Source organism: Lepisosteus oculatus, chromosome 2, assembly GCF_040954835.1.
Source record: "Lepisosteus oculatus isolate fLepOcu1 chromosome 2, fLepOcu1.hap2, whole genome shotgun sequence".
NCBI lineage: Eukaryota > Metazoa > Chordata > Actinopteri > Semionotiformes > Lepisosteidae > Lepisosteus > Lepisosteus oculatus.
The window spans coordinates 74,904,188-74,923,313 of record NC_090697.1 but is presented as its reverse complement, the minus strand read 5'-3'; the positions used below and the strand labels follow the sequence as shown (position 1 = coordinate 74,923,313).

Sequence of the window (19,126 nt, the reverse complement as noted above, 5' to 3'; positions counted from 1 at the left end):
TTTTGCCTCCTGTGCCTCTCGTCACTCTTCCCCGGGCGAATCGCAGCCCTGTTTGGACGCGGCGCACTGCAAAGCGCTTTGAGATGCGTCAGGTTTCACCCCTGCACTGCAGAAGAAGTCTCTTTTAACCCCAGCCGCTCCTTCCTTCGGCGGTGACCTGAAAAACGGTTGGGCCGTTTTTTGTTTTCTTGGGGGGTCGTCCAGGACGGTTTTAGGTCGGTCGACGCCGTCGGTAACGCGCGGTGACCATTTTCTCGGCGTCGAGCGACGCGATCCGGCTCGTCCGCACGGAAGGAGAAAGAGAAACGGGAGCGCGCCGCGCGTCCAGAGAGGAGAGACGCGCGCTGTACTGTGCGCGGGCACACGCGCTTGTTGTTTCCGCACACGGAGTAGCCGCGCGGTATTTCAGCTGGGGGGGGGGGGGGAGTGAACGCCCACCAGCGAGCCATAAACTCCAGTGTGAGGCCCGGGTCTCAGCTCCACACACGCGTGTCAGGGCGCCCCCTCTCTGTACCTGAGGGATGTGCGCGACCCCGCCGGGCTCCGGGATGATCCCGCAGAGACCGCTGTTCCACCAGGAGCACAGCCCCTCCCATTCCCGGTCCTCCTGCGGGCGAATTGCTCCGGCACCCGGTCTCTTTCCACAGAGCCCCCCCGGTGCTGGGTTAGCAGAGGAGCTGAACATGTGCGTGTGCGCTGGACTTCCCGTCCGCGACCGTCCCTCAGGACAGCAGAGGACCGCAGAGGACACAGCCCGACAGACAGCAGCACACGGAGTGGACAGTCCGTTAGAGCAGGGGGCTCCAGTCAGCGCCCAACCAGAGCGGGAAACAGGTGGTAGCTGGTGTCAGGAGCGCAGGGGGGCCGCCCGAGGCCGAAGGGCAGGAGCTGCCCTCAAGCCTGGTGCTCTGTGCTCTCATGGTGCCGGAGCGCAGGGGGAGAACAGCGAGTGTCCGGGACGGCTGGGATCCTGAATGAGGGATGGGGCTTCAGTGCGACAGCGGATGGTGTGGATCTCACTGACCGGTAGGCAATCACATCCCATGATAATAATAATAATAATAATAATAAACTTTATTTTATATAGCGCCTTTAAAGGTGGCTTCTCAAAGCGCTTTACAGGATGACAATAACAATAAATAAGAAGACTACAACAATAAATAAGAAAATTTCACAAGACAGGACACAATTATAATTACAACAATACAACAATAACAATAGAGGAGACCGTGGAAGATGGTATTAAGAAGAGCAGAGGGGTGAAGAATGGAACCAGTTAAGTAAAGGCTTTTCTGAAGAAGAGGGTTTTGAGTCTGGATTTGAAGGAGTTTAGAGAAGGTGACTCTCTAATATCCTTGGGCAAGGAGTTCCAGAGCTTGGGGGCATAGCAGGAGAAGGCCCTGTCACCCATACAATGTAGATCCTCTGTCACGCCCGGTGGCACTGCCGGCCCACACAGTGAGGCCTAGTGGGGCCGCTGTCTACGGAGCTGACTCCCCGGGGGTGACCTGCCGGCCACGGGGATCTCCCCTGTCGTGTTGACATTCGGGGCCCGATCGATGTCGAGGCCCCAGCTTGTGGGACGCTCCAGCTCACTCCAGCCAGCAGCCACATCACCCTGCAACTCCCAGCTGGCCGCCCACTGAAGCCCAGCAGGTGGGAGCCTGGCCAGTACCTGGATGCCCCAGTATAGCGATTGGGATTGTAAACAGGCGCCGTCCTTCAGATGAGACGCAAAAACTGAGGTCCTGACTCTCTGTGGTCATTAAGTATCCCATGGCATTTCTCGAAAAGAGTAGGGGTCTTAACCCAGTGTCCTGGCCAAATTTCCCCCTGGCCTTTACCAATCATGGCCTCCTGATAACTCCCCTCTCTGAACTGGCTTCATCACTCTGCTCTCCTCCCCACTGAGAGCTGGTGTGTGGGGAGAGGACTGGAGCATCATCCAGGTGGGGCTGCACACTGGTGGGGGTGGAGGGGATCCCCATTACCTGTACAGCGCTTTGAGTGGAGTGTCCAGAAAAGCGCTATATAAGTGTAAGCAATTATTATTATTATTATTATTATTATTATTACTCCTAGAGCCTGCCCCGTCCCGTGAGGCCAGCGCAGGGGGTCACTCCTGTGTTGCTGTTGGAGAATTTGAGGTGCCCCCCCTGCCCAAAGCCCTGCTGGGAGTCAGGGAGTGAGCATGACTGACACACACCGCCCCTCCCAGATCCCGGAGCCGCTACAGGGACGCTGCCTCCTACCCACGGACTGCGGTGAAGCACCTGTATCAGGGCGCCCGTCCTCAGCGATGCACACGCAGCGACAGGGCGCAGGGGAAGAGGTGGCGTGCGCGCCGCCGCCGCCGCCGCGGGGGGAGGAAGGGGGGGGGGGGGAGTCAGTGACGTTGAATGGCGAAGCAGGTGGAGCGCGCGGTCGGGGGGGGGGGAGCTCGAGGCTGAGCTGCGCGAGCCGCCTGGTCGCCCGCTGTCACTGAGAGAGCGAGGGGCGCTCGAGCTGCAGCTCCGGGCCAACAACACGGACGCGGTTCTGTCCGAAATATCGAGGTTTTTTTTAATGTAAATATCGGGTACAGCGGAAAGTACACACCAGCCTCCCCCCCCCACCACTTCCCCGCTCCGAGAGATGCTTCTTCGGATCAAAAGCGCCGGCTTCGGATTAAAGAGACGTACGCTTTCTCTAGACGGTGTGAAGAAAAGAGAGATGGACCGTTTGTACTCCGGTATCTGAGAGCGGCGGCAGCGAGCGGCAGACCGCTGCGGTACAGAGGTAATTACACGGCTCCGTCCGCCTTTTGAGTCCCTTTCGGATAATAACCCCCCTCTGCGGGGAGCCAGGAGTGCCGTTCTGGGGGTGCCGACCGGAGCGCTCGGTCCCCCGTCACGGAGAGCCGGGGCTGGCGGGAGCAGGTGGACCCGGGGCTCCGCTTCCTGCGTCCACGGAGTCGGACGGGCGGCGGGGGCCGTGTGTGTTGGTGTGTGTGTGCGCCCAGTGCATTTCAGACGCGGCGGCGGGCTGAGGCGACTGCGGCATTGCTGTGGAAAATGCGAGTCGTGGTGGGGCTGGCGAAGAGGGGCTCGGCGCCCCGGCCGCTGTCGGGGTGGTTTAGGCACTTGCACGGCGGTAGGTTTTAAGTCCGAAAAGCCGACATGAGATTACTATGAATCATACGCCGTCTTAACTCGGTGCGTGTGTGTGTGTGTTTGCGCGATGTGGGCTGTGTGTGTGTGTGCTGGCGTGTTCGCGGTGGTGAATGCCAATGTACAGAGCCTCTTTTTTTTCCCCCGTTATCCTGCCTGTCAATGGGGGAGTTCATCAGCTTCGCGATCCGCAGGATACGATCTCTCACACGGTCTGCAGGACGCCCTCGGCGAGGCGGTGGTTGTTGAGGAGCCGAGCAGAGCGTGTGTTTGTGTATGTGTACATGCATGTGTGTACGTCGGGAGACGCGTGTTCTTTGAAAGGGGCTGCAGGCTGTGATCGCATTGTTTTATCGCGCACCCCGGAAGTACTCCGCGCAGCCGACTTCAAACAGGGGGTGATCTCGCCTGTTTGACAAGGGGAGGGAATGGACGCGCTTGTCGGATGTCTGTCGCTTCAGGTCGTTACCTGTCACTCGGCTGAAACAGGAACTGAGCAACAGGAACAGTAGCTGCGATATGGTACGATAATCTGTCAAAACTCAGCATCATTCGAGGTTAAAATGAGGTTTCACTACTGTCGCGTCTTAACTGCTGAGAACCGGGCTCGGTTATGTTTGTATGTGTGTAGATATAATTGGTTTATCCCTGACCGGATTTGCTTTAAAACAGTTACACTACAAGTAAGTGGATAGACGTCTATGTGTCTGCCTCTGTTTTCCTCCGTGTGTCTGCGAACAAGTATGATTTAAACGGATGGATAGGGATCTTGAATGAGATTCTGGTCAAAGAAACAACAAGATTTAGCAATAAACTGGACTTTCGCTGCTAGTTTTTGTTTTGTGTAAAACAGGGGGCCTCAGAGTCAGTTCACAGAGAGCCCCAGTCCAGTCAGTCCAGGGGTCACCAGCCCTGGTCCTGGGGAGCCCCAGTCCAGTCAGTCCAGGGGTCACCAGCCCTGGTCCCGGGGAGCCCCAGTCCAGTCAGTCCAAGGGTCACCAGCCCTGGTCCCGGGGAGCCCCAGTCCAGTCTGTCCAGGGGTCACCAGCCCTGCTCCCGGGGAGCCCCAGTCCAGTCAGTCCAGGGGTCACCAGCCCTGCTCCCGGGGAGCCCCAGTCCAGTCAGTCCAGGGGTCACCAGCCCTGGTCCCAGGGGAGCCCCAGTCCAGTCTGTCCAGGGGTCACCAGCCCTGGTCCCAGGGATCCCCAGTCCAGCGGTCTCATACTCAATTATTTGAGCAGTCATGTGTAAACAATCTTATGAAAAGTCCTACAAATTCAAGAAAGTAAAGAGGTTAATTGTTCAATTGACAGCTCAGGTGGCAACACAAGCTGGAAGACTCTAGGCTGTCCAGGACCTGCGCTGGACACTGCTGGTACAAATAGAAAGCACCAGGCAGATCTGGAACTGGGTGTCAAAGGTTATCTATCCATTTTCGGTCTGCTCTTCCTGGTGAGGGCTGCTGCGATTTCAATTCCAAACATAACAGGAATTCTTCTTTTGCATCATCTCCAGGCGGTAGGATTGTATAGGACTGGTATTATTCCTAGTATGAGAGGCCTTATCCTGTGGAACTCTGGAAATATGTTTCATAACACACCTTACTTCTGCTAGGAGACGAGAAGCCATTCACTCAGTCGCTACGTGCTTCTGTGACCGAATCGGGCTGCATTCTGAAAGGTGATGTGGTTTGTCCTACCCCGCCAGCAGTTTGGCTTTTTCAGTGAATTTGGCATTGTTTCCTCGTAGCTGTGAGCTCTCTCAGTAGTTAAGAAGTGCAGTGAGGTCCTGTGGGCTCAGGTTTCCTCTGACAAACACATCTCGGGCTTTCCAGCTACCATACCTTCCTCATGCTTGGCCTAGTTTGAAGGAAGTGTTGTTCTGTGTGCTTCACAATGAGTAATAGTGGCTGTTGTGCCCACATGAAACAGAATTGTAGTATCCGGTTAGGTACTTTGGTGTGTAAGAGCACAGCTAGTTTCAGGGTCTGGGTTGAGTTCACGGGCTTAATTCAGGGTTAGAATATTTTAAAATAAAATATTTTGATTAATAGATCCTGAACAAGGGTGGCAGGGTGGTGCGAGGGCCAGCATTGGTGCCTCGCAGCACTGGGGCCCTGGGTTCAGTTCTGGACCAGGGGTGCCGTCCGTGTGGAGTTTGCACGTTCTCCCTGGGTTTGTGTGGGTTCCCCCCGGGTGCTCTGGTTTCCTCCCACAGGGCTGGTTTCAGTGGCTTCTGGGAAGACCGGCCCTGGCGTGAGTGTGTGCTGATTGTCTGTGTCTGTGTGTGTCCTGCGAAAGACTGGTGTCCCGTCCAGGGTGTACCCTGCCTTGAGCCTGTTGCTTGCAGAGATAGGTGCCAGCTCTCCTGTGACCCTGACTTGTAAAAAAAAGCAGTTAAAAAGTTAATGGAGGGATGGATTCCACACAACTTAGTCTCATTAAACCTGCCAGCCGAACTGAACCTTTATAAGTTCTCAGATCAGCTTTGTAGCAGTTTCTAGGATTCAGAACCATCTTGATCTTCTCTGGATTCATGGCGGAACAACACACTTCTGGACACTCGATGCAAAGCACTTTACGGACAATGGGGGCTCCCCTCCACCACTACTCATGTGTAACCCTCACCTGGATGATGATAATTAATAATAATAATAATTCCCTACACTTATATAGCGCTTTTGTGGACACTCCACTCACAGCGCTTTACAGGTAATGGGGATCCCCTCCATCACCACCACCAGTGTGCAGCCCCACCTGGATGATGCGACAGCAGCCAGAGTGCACCAGTACTCTCCCCCACACACCAGTGAAGTGGGGAGGAGGGCAGAGTGATGAAGCTAGTTTAAAGACGGGGATTATTGGGTGGCCATGAGGAAATTTGACCGGGACAATTCCCAGCAACATCAACACATCTAAAGAGGATCGCCTGCTAACACAATAAATGTCGTAAGCAAGCTGAACAGACAGCTTTTTCCTACATTCCTGGTGACTATACCCTAACGTTTTCAGGCAGTGTATATAATGCCCAGGACTGAGTGCAGAAAACAGTACATTAAAGGGTTGTAGCAGCAGGTGGAAGAGAGTGTTCAGCCTGTACCAGGGCTGAGTTCTGCTCTCTGAATCCCTCTTGTACACGAGGGATCTCAGGCCCAGCTCCTAGAGGGCCTGGCATCTTCTCGTTACTCTTCCACCCACGTTCTTCATTACACAGTCGGTCTAATTATTTAATTAGCTGCGTAATTGTGAATTATTCTAACCAGGCACTGAGGTGATTTATGGATAACTGCTCCTTTAATGAAGTGGCTGTCTTGTGTCACCAACTGTAATATACCTTAAAAATCCTACTGTAAATATATATATCTCAGATGTAGAAGATAATTAGGTTAGTTGTTTAATTGACTACTCGAGTGAGGACAAAAACTGTCTCCTCTGGTCCTTTCTCTTGGTGTCCAGGCAGCACTGCTGTTAGTGTTTGTTTTGTTTTTCCTGAAACCCCAGTTCTTCAGCTCTTCCCTGCCAGTAAGACACAAAACATTTGGTAGATGGGGCTGTTTTTCTTTCTCTCTCATAAAACAAAGGGCAACGCGCGACACTTTAATCTTGACAATAATCCCGAGGACATGACAGCCACTGTGATGAAAAGTCCCGCATCAGATAAGCTTTCCCCATAGTATTATTGTGTGCTTGACTGATGCACAGAAGGATTACATGAAGACAGTGGAGTGCATTACATTTCCAGTTCAATTCCACACAGGGAAGCAGCCCTATCCCATAGATGTGCAGATCCTGGAGTTAAACACCAGTACAGTCCAGTGAGTGTTTTGAGTTGGCTGTAGAGGTTTTAGGAGGTATTGAAACGTTGGGTGCAAGGCTGTGCAGCCCTGCTTGGGGGTTATGATGCAGCAGTGGGCCAGAATGTATTGCTGCATTGATCTTGCTAATTTTTGTGTGCGGATCTGAGCTGTTCTGAGGTTACGTTGCACCCCCAAACTGCTGTACCCCACCTTGTGCCGGTAGGTTGCCGTGACCGTCTCTGTCTCCCCTGTGACCGTGAATTGGACAGGGCAGTCGGAAAGTTTCTGAATGGATGGATCTGCCACCACAATGCATGAGGATCAGTGCAGATCCCACGTCATTGATTAAAATGTAACCTTAGTTATTCACTAACTGTAAGACTGAACTTAACATTCCCTGTTGAAATTGAGGCTAGTTTGAGCTTTACAATCTGAATTTTATTTTACAAAGGAGAGTTGAGTTCCTGGGGGTATGCATGTGTTTGAATAATTACCCAGTTTATAGCTTTACGTTGTAAACAGAACAAAGAAAGGGATGGTTTTTTACACCAAAGTGTTATTTTTAGTTATTTAAGATGTATTTTCTTCCACCCTCAGGAAATAACTGGTACGTTTTTTTGGAGGCTGAAGAGCTGACGTTGTGGGTGAGCTGCCCATTATAAATGGTGAAAGATCTCATCCTAAATAGTTTATTTTAACCCTATTAAGTTAAATAACCTCAAGTGTAATTCTTAAAGTGTATAGCGTACATCATTAAACAGTTCTCAGAGTGGCAAAGAACATCACCACACACCCACTTCATTCTCAATTCATAACACTCCCATCTGGGAGATGGTACAGGGTACCAAATTCAAATACACACATTTAGAAGAAGTCCTTTGCCCCCTCTGCAATAAAACTACTCAAAGAAGGTATGTGAAGGAATTCCCCCCTCTTCCTATTTATTTATTCACCTATTTATGTATCACATACTGTTGTTGTGATTTTATGTGTCTCTCAAGTCACGTGTCTTTTGCTTGTGTGTTTTGTACTCGTGTGGGGGAAGCCGAAGACAAATTTCCACCGCAGTGGACAATAAAGTATCTCTCTGTCTCAGGGTCAGGGGTATTTCAGCCAGCGTACGGAACTTCAGCTTGGTGGCTGGAGCTGGCTTGGGTGCCTTACAGGGCTAATTGTTGAACAGGCAGTCTTGTCAAAGTCTCGACTCGGAACTCAAAGTGCTCGCTCACATGACAGATCACAAGGGCCAGTTTCATGTTTACTACAGCCTACCCAGTCCTCACTGTGAGCCTCTGTGGGTTCCTTCCTGAACTGCACTGCTTTTATTTCACTCTACGTTTATGTCACTGTCCGCTGCATCTGTCCGTTGTCGCCTGGGTAGTCAGAAATATCTGAACTGCGCGACACATGGCGAGCGTTTGCGTTATCTGGAAAGACAGGGCAGAGCGCAAGGTTAAAGGTTAGTTTTAAAAGTCACGTCGACCCCCCCGCCACTGGCCTGATGTGCTTCCTATACGGGAGGAATGGGAAGGGAGGGGAGAAACAAAACAAAACGAAAACAGACTTGCAAGCAAATTATAGTGTTTGTTCTGCAACCCCCCTCCCCCCCCCCCACCACCCCCACCCCGGTCATGTTTTCTGTCTGAGGCCTCTCGGGCCTCCAGACAATCGCAGCCGTTGGCGCTCGTTTGTGTTTGTTTGGATGTTGTTGTTGTTTCGCGGCCGTGAGAGAGATTCCTGTCCGCGGGCCGCTGCCCATTGTTCTCCCAGACTTTACGATATAAAAACCCCCTTCGGCACGCTGCTGAAATCATGGCTCTGGGTTCTTTCATGCCCAGATAGCCGTCCATCCACAGATTAATCCTCCACTCTCACATGGGCCCTCTAGATGCCGAGAGGCAGACAATGGGAGCAGGGGGCTGTCCCTTGTGAAGTATGTGCCGGGGAGGAGAGAGTGGGCTGCGGGTGAATTAATCAAGTTGCCACTGTCGAGCGCCGGCCTAGAAAGCAACAGCTAAATTTATATCGCCCGTTTTGGCTGGGGCCTCGCGCCGCACGGGAAAGTCTGTTTCTAGGCATGCGTGTTTGAGACGCTTCTTTTCAGGATAAGCGGGACAAAACAGATAGTAAAATTAAAAGCAAGAGGGGGCCTTTTGGCCTGTCTGACCTGTTTGTTAGTAGTTCAGGTAGGGAGCTGCGTCAGCAGGCGTCGGCTGCAAAGGAACAAGTAATAGGTTTATTCCATGCTGAAAAAAAAGAAGAAAGAAAACAACTTTTCGGCTGTGGAGCCTTCTTCAGGTGTCAAGAAAGCTCCACGGCCAAAACGTTGTGTTTTCTTTCTTCTTTTTTTCAGCAGGGAATAAACCTATTACTTGTTCCTGTTAGTAGTCAGTTGACCCCAGAATCTCACTCACACCTCTCTTGAAAGAATCCAGGATATCAGCTTCAAACACGTTCACACCCCTTTGTCTACTTGCCTCCTGTCCTGACTGGAGGTAGGTTTTCGTCAGGCTGTTTCCTGAAAGACTGCAGGGTGCCGGCTCCATCAACCAGCAGCATTCCTTTACCACTTCTGGAAGTTGCGTTCATATTCGTTACATTTATCCAGGTTTTAGATTGCTGAAAACGAAAGCTAGCCAAACGTAACACTCGTGATTTTCTCTTTGTTCACCTTTTATTTGCTATGTATAGGCCTGCGTATATTAATGCCAGGGTGGGAAAATAACTTGTACATTAAAGTCGCTGGTGCAGGAGTTACAGTATATTTGTATATTGAATGACATCACAATTATTAGAGGATGACCCTTGTTGTTTTGTCTTTCACAAAATACTAAGTGAGCCCGTTTAGGGTCATGCGGTGAATAATTTGTAAAAATACAATAGAATTTAGTGTTACACAAGTAAGGGCTATGAGGTATGAGTTTTTTTTTTTCATTTTCGTTATTATATTCAAAGGAAATCTGTCAACCTTATACAGATGAATGCCTGATAGCTCAGAGATGAGAAACCAGTTGCATTCCAGGACTTGGAGGAACGTCCCGCATCCACTGCCAGCCTGACAGAACACAGCCTTTTTAGTCTTCATCGGAGAAGACTCGGGGGGAAACCTGATTCAACCGTTCAGAATCCTTAAGGCCGCTGGCAAAGTCAGTGCACAGTTGAAAACGGCGTGGAAATGTATTTAAAGCCGACAGCTGGCACCAAGGGTTGTGAGAGTCTGAGTTGCCTGGCCATGCTGTTAGAACCGATACTCTGGAGAAACCACTTTTATTCCTGTTCCGGTATGGGGCACTGAGACATGCTGGAGTGATGGAGGTACATCGACACACTAACTCACACGAGCGAATGCACTGAGACGCTACACAATGGGCTTTGTGTCCGACAGGCTTGTTAGACTTAGGGCTCGGTCGCCCCGTTTCTCCGATGCGCCCACTGTGGTGATCAGATAGATGGGGAGAACAGATGTATGCAGTAGTTGGGCCTGCTATTGCGTACGCTATGGATACATGCTGTACAGTATGTGCATCATGCAATAGCTGTGGTATGCAGTGTCATGGTTTTCAGACACATCTTCATCTTGCTCAGCATGTCCCTGCCTGGGGAAAAGGGATTTTATTCCTATTGGAAGGGACAGTCTGACGGCTGATGGACGTCAGGCGGTTTTGAGACAAGGCAACATTAACTTCTTCTTTGTCAGGTACGGCGAGAGACCACTGATGAGATGAATGCTTTTATGGAAGAGCATGCAGAGACATTCTCGTTAAAAGAAGAGTGAGAGAGCGCTCTGTGATCTGTGATCTGAGATCTGTGATCTCTTGCTGTTTTCTGAAAGCATCTCGAATATCTAACCAAGCTAAATAACAGCATACAGAAAAAGATCCTGACGAAGTACAGGCTCAGTGACCACAGCCTGGCCATAGAAACTGGGCGACACAGGCAGACCTGGCTGCCCAGAGAGGACAGGCTGTGCCCCCACTGCTAGCAGGGAGAAATAGAGACAGAGGTGCACTTCCTACTGCACTGTGAGAAATACTCTGGGATTAGAGAAACATTCGTCCCTAAATTCAGAATCTAGTCCCAGAGTTCCCACACCTGCTAGAATCACAACAGGTCCCAGTCCTACTGGGAGAGGGAGGAGGGAACTCAGTTGAACTGGCAGCCCAGTATGTGATCTCCTGTCACAACCTGAGGAACAGTGAGCCCGTCTCCCAATAATGCTCCATCTGTCTATTTTATGATGTGTCTTTATTGTAAATGTCTGTAGATTTTCTTTTGTTTAATGTTAATTGCATTTGTTTTGCTTTGGCGACACTGATTGTTCTCATCGGTCATGCCAATAAAGCACCTTGAATTGATTTGAATTGAATTAAGAGAGAGAGGAGAGCCAGTGAGCGTGTGGAGAGTTAGGGATAGAGCCAAGGGGGGAATTCAGGACTTTCCTTCTCCGAGCTAAAGACGTTGGCCCAATTTTTCCTTTTGCAGTCTCCTGTGTTCCAGTTTATTGATAGCCATTTCTGGAGTTACTCTTTAAAGCAGATGCACCCCACTGCATTTTCATTTTTGTTTTTGTTTATGCACAGTGTGTTCTAATATGTAAACTGATCATTCATATTGTACTGTCTATTGTAAGTTGAATGTTTTTTTTGTCCCTTATTTAAAAATTGTCCTACTCAACGATCAGTGTGGTTTAGGGTGCAATTGAGCTTATTTGTCACTGGTCTTAAACCTGTAAGGTGTATATTCTTCTACTGAAGGAGAAATAGAGAACCAACCACAGCACGTACAACAGGCCTTGTATTTTCATTACTTTGAAATTCATCTATTTTTTATGTCTAATCACTTATCTGAGTTTTTAATTACCTAACCTCTACAACTGGGATATTTTCTCAGTATGCTTGAACTTTCATTTTTGGTTTCCAATCGTAACGATGATTGTGTTGGAAAATGTAAGATATTTTTATGCTTTTGTCTTTGGCCAATGCTCTCATCCTCATTGCAGACACTGTTTTTAATTTTCTTTTCGTCTGTGGACCAGCTGTGCTTTCCTCTTTCCCTGTACCGTACCCCATCGTGACCAGAGCCATCAAAGCACTCGGGGAGGTGGATCTCCATGAGAAGGCACTAAATAAAGAAGATTAAACGATTATTGATAACGTCGGGGTGTTATCCGTTACCCCTGACATTTACTGCCAGTCCCCCCCTAAATACCTAGTCAGTGGAAATCAGATGTGAGAGTTTAAAAGCAGTCAATTATTCCACTCTGTCAGTGCTCATGTGGAATCAACATTACAGCAGTGCACTGCAGTCTTCAGGAATGCATTATAAACAATTTATAAAGCAGATTGGGGGTATTTCTTCATATTTAATTCATGCCCTACTTGAGATGATCAAACCAGATATCCAGTACGAGTCCATAAAACAAGCCGCAACAAAACAAATACAAAAACAATTATTTCTGAGGGTTCGGCCAATCATTTAATTTCACGGCGGGAACTCAGTGCAGTGCCTGTCTGTTTCCTGTGTTCAGACCTCAGACTGCGGTGCTTTGCCTTAAATTTGAATTACAGTTGAGCTAAAAGGCCCCTCTTGAGCCTGACTCACCTTGAGGTGTGCCATGCTAATGGAGGGAACGAGTTCAAGCCTCAGACCTTCCCTTTTAAAGACACGAACTGACAGCTGAGAGGCACAGCCAGCAACGCCTGCGTTGTCTTCAGACGCAACTGCGAAAATAATTAGATACCGTGACCTCTTCTTTTCCACCGAGCTCCTCTGCAGTCAGTGTTTATTTCTTAAGGACGTTGAAAGGGTGAAAGAGTGACCCACTGGCCTGAGAGCAGCCGAACAGAGGCGGGTGATGGTTAAACTGCAGACTGTGCTGAGGAGTCTCTGCCGTCTGTGCACAGACAGCAGGCCTGAACAGAGGACATGCCTGGTCAGAAACACCAATTACTCCCCATTGCTGACATCACAAACCCTCTTTTTTTAAGAATGCGTTAAAATTACCCTCTTTATTTTTTAATCTTATGGTATCGTTGCATGTAATTTAAATCACTGAGTGCTCTGAAAAAAATCGGCCCTTGTGAGTCCTGATCACAATCCAGCAGGCTTGATGCAGCATACAAAACGCAGGAGCTTGAAGTCGGTGGAGGATGGTGAAAGTGGCCCATTTAATCCTTTTCTTAATGCCTGAATGCTTAATTAGTCATTACTGACTAACTGATTGAGATGAGTTGGACCAACCTAACCCTTCCCGTAGGTCTGAAGCACTCATTGGGTGAAAGAGAAAAGTATAAAACCTGCTGGATTGTGGCCTTGGAGAATCAGAGCTGATGAACACTGGGAATATGTGTCTGTCTGTTGATAATTGGAAACTCCTGTAGCCCTGCAGGATTTACAAAGAGGTTTCAAACAGCATCCGATTATGACAAAAAAAAAACCCAAAGGATTTGAATTTTATCCAAATAATCACCATCATTAAGTCATTAAGATCAGCGGAGGGGTGACACTTCCCTTACAGTCTGCGTATGCATGTTATTTAGAAACACGTATAATGATGACAAAATATATACAGTTTTGCAAGCTTGCCCTCGCTGGAGCTCTGTAGAATATTCTATCACCACGGCAACCGGTGAAGCTGCTCCTCACCTGTCTTTCAGCCGGTTGTCATGACTACGCTCCCAGGCAGGAAGTCTGTTCCACCTGTACTTAATTATCGACCAGGCCTGTCTCGCTAAGAAACAGACTATTCCTGGTTACCTTGGCAGTACTCTGGGCTCTGTTGTAGAGTTGTATTCGAGCCCTCAGACTGGCTGTCTCCAGCCCTGCATTCCCTGCTTTTCTGTGCCTCCTGGATGCTCGACTCTTGCTTCGCGCTGAGCTCGCCTTTCGGATGCCTTTCTTTTGCGCTCGACTCCATTTGCCTGCTTGTCGTCGCCGCGCCAGCCTGTTTCCCTCGCCCCTGCTCTCGGGTTCTCCTCACGGCATCAGTCTCTGCTCTCATCCCGCCTGCTCCCGCGAGCCTGGCCTGGGTCCGTGTCCTGCAGCAGCCCTGCAGGGAGTTCAGCGCGTGGAGGCTTTCCGTCTGTCCTCTTCCTCGGAGCTCAAGTCAGACTTGATATCCGCTTGTCCCCCCAAACGCTGCTCGGCTGGAGGGCTGGGCGTGTGATCACGTGTGTGTTCACCGAGTGCTCGTGAGCCGGCCGCGCCAACGTAAACATCCCGCTGCAGACCTGTTGGAAAACGCAGGGGGAAGGTAAATCAGTACCAGTCAGTCACTTCTAATTTAAACTGCTGAAATGTGCCACTTAACACGTGGAAACTACGTGCAAATGCCTTCAAAACCAAGAAGGCGATAGGCGATCCTTTACACAAAGTATTGTGGGGGTGTGGAACAAGTGGCCCAGCCAAGTGGTTGGAGCCGATACCCTGGCTTCCTTCAGGAAACCGGTGGATGAGATCCTCAAGGCACGGCAGGGGGCACCTCTTTACTCAAAGGGTAGTGGGGGTGTGGAACAAGCTGCCTGGCCAATGTGGTTGAAACTGATAACCCCGGCTGCCTTCATGAAACCAGTGCATGAGGCCCGTGGATCGATTAGCTATGACAAGCTAACACGGGCCAACTGGCTTCCTCTTGTTTTTTAACCCTCCTTACGTTCTTATGTAATAAATAGGTTAAAAAATAAATAACAATGGCCTAAGACCTTTATGATGCTGCGGAAAAAAAGACATTTTGATGGAGACTTTCATGGCGTGCACGCCCCCCTTTATTCTCCTGATGTCCCGACGAGGTGACGTTCTCCAGGGCCCGCTCTGCTCGCTATCCAGCAGGACGCCACATAGCTGAGGAGGAGACTTGTTTACATAGAGTGATTTAAAAACTTGTCTGGAGTTTGGTCTAAAAAGCTGTCAAAGCTTTCTGTTTTGGAAATTCAGAAAGAGGGGAGTAAAATACACACTTCAAAGAAGAGCCTCCATGTGTTTTGCTCTGGAGTGCGCCTGTGTCTTCATCGTCACTTACTGTAGCTCACGCCATTACAGACGTCGGCAGTATCCATCGACTGGGCTATATTTAAACACCGCAGAAGGCAGGAGGTCTGTGTAGCACGTTTCTAGGGCTGTCGCTTAGCTGGATTCGAGCGTTCAGGTTTGAATGGTTTCTGCCTGTTTCAGAGCTTCACTCTTGTACCCTGTGAGAGTGCGTTTGCACAGCGCGTCCGTGGCGCTCCCCTCTCGGCCAGAGTCCCTGCCCTTCCGCACCGCTTCAGCTCCCGAACGCAAGACTGCTGACTTCGAAGGCAGGCCGATCGTATCTGTAATGTGGCGAAAGCTGTTTGCGCTTAAGTGGCTGAAGCTGACAATTTTTAGCTTAACGTAATTATGAAACGCATCTAGACATAACCCTGAGCTCGGCGTCAGACCAGCGGTTTGAGGGCTGTGTTATTTACAGAGTGTAACCTTTTCTGCTGCTGGTGCAGTGCTGGGCGAGCAGTGTATTATTGTGCGTCTATTAATTGGGTTCTGGTATGGCCAAAGCTGTTAGAAGGTGCTCTTCTAGAATGATGAGCAGCGGAGTCTGTACAGAAGGTCTTTGTTTCCCCACACATAGTCATCTGTTATTGCAATATTTGTTTTTCGTGTTCAGGACAGTCCGTTTTTAACCCATGCCGATATCTCTCTGCTCAGCGAGATCTCTTCACACAGATTCAGAATCTTCCGGTTAGCGGCTGAACCTTTTTAAGTTGTTTTTTTTTTCCCCTGTAATTTGTTAGTTTGTTAGTGCAGTCCGCCTGTGTGTGCTCCATCTGGACCGCGAGTTACCGTCTGCACTTTCTCCCAGAATCCAGGATGTTGTCTTGCAGCTGAGCTTAGGCCAGGGGTACTGTACTGTACCTCTGGAAGAAATGTCGGCAAACGTGAATGTCAGGATTCACCAGCTTTCTTTTGCTCTTCCTCTCCCCTTGTCTCCAAAGACGGAAAATGTAAGGTGACACACTTACTGTTGCTTTTTTTTTCCGAAAAGCAAAGTATTGTGGAGATTCACGACAGAGAAACAGAGAAAGCACCCCAGTCTCCACAATAAAATAGAAGATGTTCCCAGTGTGCTCGCAGTTTATAACTGCTGGGCAGTAAAACCCTATTTTAACTGACTTTCCTTTACCGGACATTGGATTTAACAGGAACTTTGTAAAATCAGAAATATCTACCGTATCTTTCCCAGCAATAACCAGGAAATGCACAAACAATAAAATAAGGTAAAAATAAATACTACTTAAGTTTAAAATTCACAAATATCAGTGGTACCCAATATATAGATAGGCCGATTGCTTAAGATGGGTGTTGTTTGTGTTTCTTATAATTTAATTGTTAAAAGATAAGTCAAAATATCCAGGAAGCATATGTATACATGCAGATGCATTTGAAATGTATACAGTATATAAGTATATACATTATTTATACTTTGGAGCTGAGAATGTCATTCGTGATTTCACAAACATTCGGCAGTAAATGTCAACCCTTCTCTCATATTTATCCATTAAACTGAGGGTTTACTGTAATTTCTTTACTTTTAGTGTATTTTTTCATATATGCACACCGTACATCATTTTTGTTTTGTAAATGTGATTCTAGGATGGTGTGATCCCAGGCAGCAAGACAGAGGGTGACATTAGACATGGTTGTTGCTAGATTCTATGATGTGAATTTTCAGACTCTTTCATATCAATATTTCAGAGGTTTCGTCTGAAGCAGAGACACATTTGGAGTCTGAGTCATATTCCACATGGGGGGTGACTTCTGAGGGGCTTGTGTTTGTAATAATCTGTGTGGACAGCTCACTAGCTCACTAAGCCAGTGAGTTACATTATGTTTTGAGAGTGAGAGACTCTGAAAGTGATCTGTCAGTTCACTGGAGCTACAGTTCATGAAATGGGTTTTCAGTATTTCAAAATCGAATTTACCGGGTGGAGTTACAACATAAGTCTCTGTGGTGGAGTGTTTGTGCATCATTTTCACAGTGTATTGTCAGTTTATTCCAGTTTAACCATCCAGTGAAGACGATACGTTTTAATTAATGTAACTCCTATATTTCTTTGATTTGGGCCAACAAGTTTTTAACCATGCATGAGGCTGAAAATCTGAAATCGTCTGATTTCGTTTCCTCTCGATTATCACTACCTTGTACAGTGTGATAGCAGCTCCTCAATTGTAAGTGCTGATCACTAGATCATTCCAGGTCATTTCAGCTCCTGCCAAGCAATACAAATAATATAATTAGCACAGTACTATTGTGCCTTTATTTTTATTTTTTTAGCCCTGGTCTTTGACAGATCAGTAACCTGTCTTTTGGAGGTACCTGTCTTCAAGCCAGGTCCATCTTGTCCAAGGTGAAAGCGTTTTTGAGTGCCTGTTATTAAAGGAACTAGTAAAGGTTGATTCCAGGCTGAAAAGAGAAGACGTTTGTGTGGAGACTTCTCCGGGAGACTCGAAGAAGGCTCCACAGCCTTCTTCCATTTTTCCAGGTTGTGTTTCTTTTCTTCTCTTTTCAGCATCGAATTAACCTTTCCTTTGCAGCCCACGCATGCTGACGCAGCTCCATACTTTAACTGCTGTGAAAAGGTAGAGTTCTGTAGGAATCGCTGCCTCCTTCTTTGAGACATGGACAATTGGAAAGTGTTAAGCAGGGGCCGTGATAGCTCAGTGGTTAGCAATGCTGTCTGGCAGTTCTGGAGCCCTGGGGTGCTGTCTGTGTGGAGATTGCATGTTCTCCCCGTGTTTCTGTGGGTGTCCTCTGGGTGCTCTGGTTTCCTCTAACAGTGCAAAAGCATACTAATATGTTAATTGGCTACTGGGAAAAGTGGCCCTGGCCTGATGGTCTTGTGCGTGTCTGTGTGTCTTGCCCTGTGAAGCAATGGCGTCCTGTCCATGTTCTACCCTGCCTGGCGCCCCGTTGCTTGCAGGGGTAGGCTCCGGCTGCCCCACTACCCCGAACTGGAAGAAGTGGTTAAAAGATGATAATAATAATAATAATTGCTTACACTTATATAGCGCTTTTCTGGACACTCCACTCAAAGCGCTTTTCAGGTAATGGGGATCCCCTCCACACCCACCAATGTGCAGCCCCACCTGGATGATGCGACGGCAGCCATAGTGCGCCAGAACGCTCACCACACATCAGATATCAGTGGGGAGGAGAGCAGAGTAGTGTAGCCAATTCAAAAGATGGCAGGACGGATGGAAAACTGGAAGCTAATGAATCCCAAACGCCTCCCAGGCCCAGTCTGCAGCTGTGACTCGCGTGGCGCTGGGTAGCTGGAGAGCTGGAGAGGTCCTGGGTCCGCAGGCTCCAGAAAAAGAAGGATCGGATGATGAGTTCATGGAGTCCGGGGCGACCCTTGTCTCCCCTGGCGGGCAGACCAGTCTGTAGACCCTTTCAGATCTCACTTTCTGAAACTGTTCGGTCACGTGAGAGGCTCCTAGCCGGGGAAGTTCCTCAAGTCCTGTCAAACGACATGACCTTTGGTGTCGGCCAGGCCCTGCTGACTTGCTGATTTGGAATGTTTCCTGTTCGGCAGTGGGGGTGTCGGCTGCTGGTTCCTCACCGCGGAGGCGCTGTTATAATCCTGGCCGGGGCTCAGCAGCTCTGCTTCCCCTCTCGGAGATTGTGGAGAAACAAGTTTTGCTGTTTGCTGTCCTGGGGGTGAGGGGATGCTTTTCTAGGAAGGCGTGTCAAAAGCCTGTTCCGTAGGTTCGCTCTGAGCTCCTTGCCCTGCGGTGCCGGTGCCGCTGGTTTTCAGGAACAAAGCCAAACGTTAAGATCAGCGCTGTCAGATCCGGGGTCTTCAGGGAGGGCTGTCAGGCTGAAGCTAGGGGCTCTGACAAGTTTGTTCTTGGAAACTGGCCTGAGATGATAAGGGCAGTAAAAAGTATTGTCCCTGACTTCTTGAAAGCTCATCTTCTTTGAGTTTGTGAGTAAACTTAATTACAGAACTTGGAGAATTATCTGTGAGAAGCCTGGTTTTGGTAGAGCAGGTCACAATCCATCAGGGAGTTTCATATGTAAACATATTAAAAATAAAACCTTTTTAAACAGGACCTCTCCCAGCAATTTATAAGAAGACTTTTTATGAAGTCATTTTATAATAACTTTAACGCATTCATACAGTGGTATCAGACAAAAGGGATT

The 19,126-nt window shown here is 48.8% G+C and overlaps 1 protein-coding gene across 4 annotated transcripts in view; it reads left to right on the top strand.

The window, feature by feature from the left end:
- The first annotated feature begins 2,434 nt into the window (after positions 1-2,434).
- The window catches only part of wnk3 (WNK lysine deficient protein kinase 3), an 83,752-nt gene continuing 67,060 nt past the window's right edge, over positions 2,435-19,126 (top strand). For all 4 annotated transcript variants that reach the window (XM_069183534.1, XM_069183537.1, XM_069183531.1 and 1 more), the window contains exon 1: positions 2,435-2,778. The gene's annotated coding sequence lies outside the window, so the exon portion shown is untranslated. The remainder of the gene's footprint in view (positions 2,779-19,126) is intronic.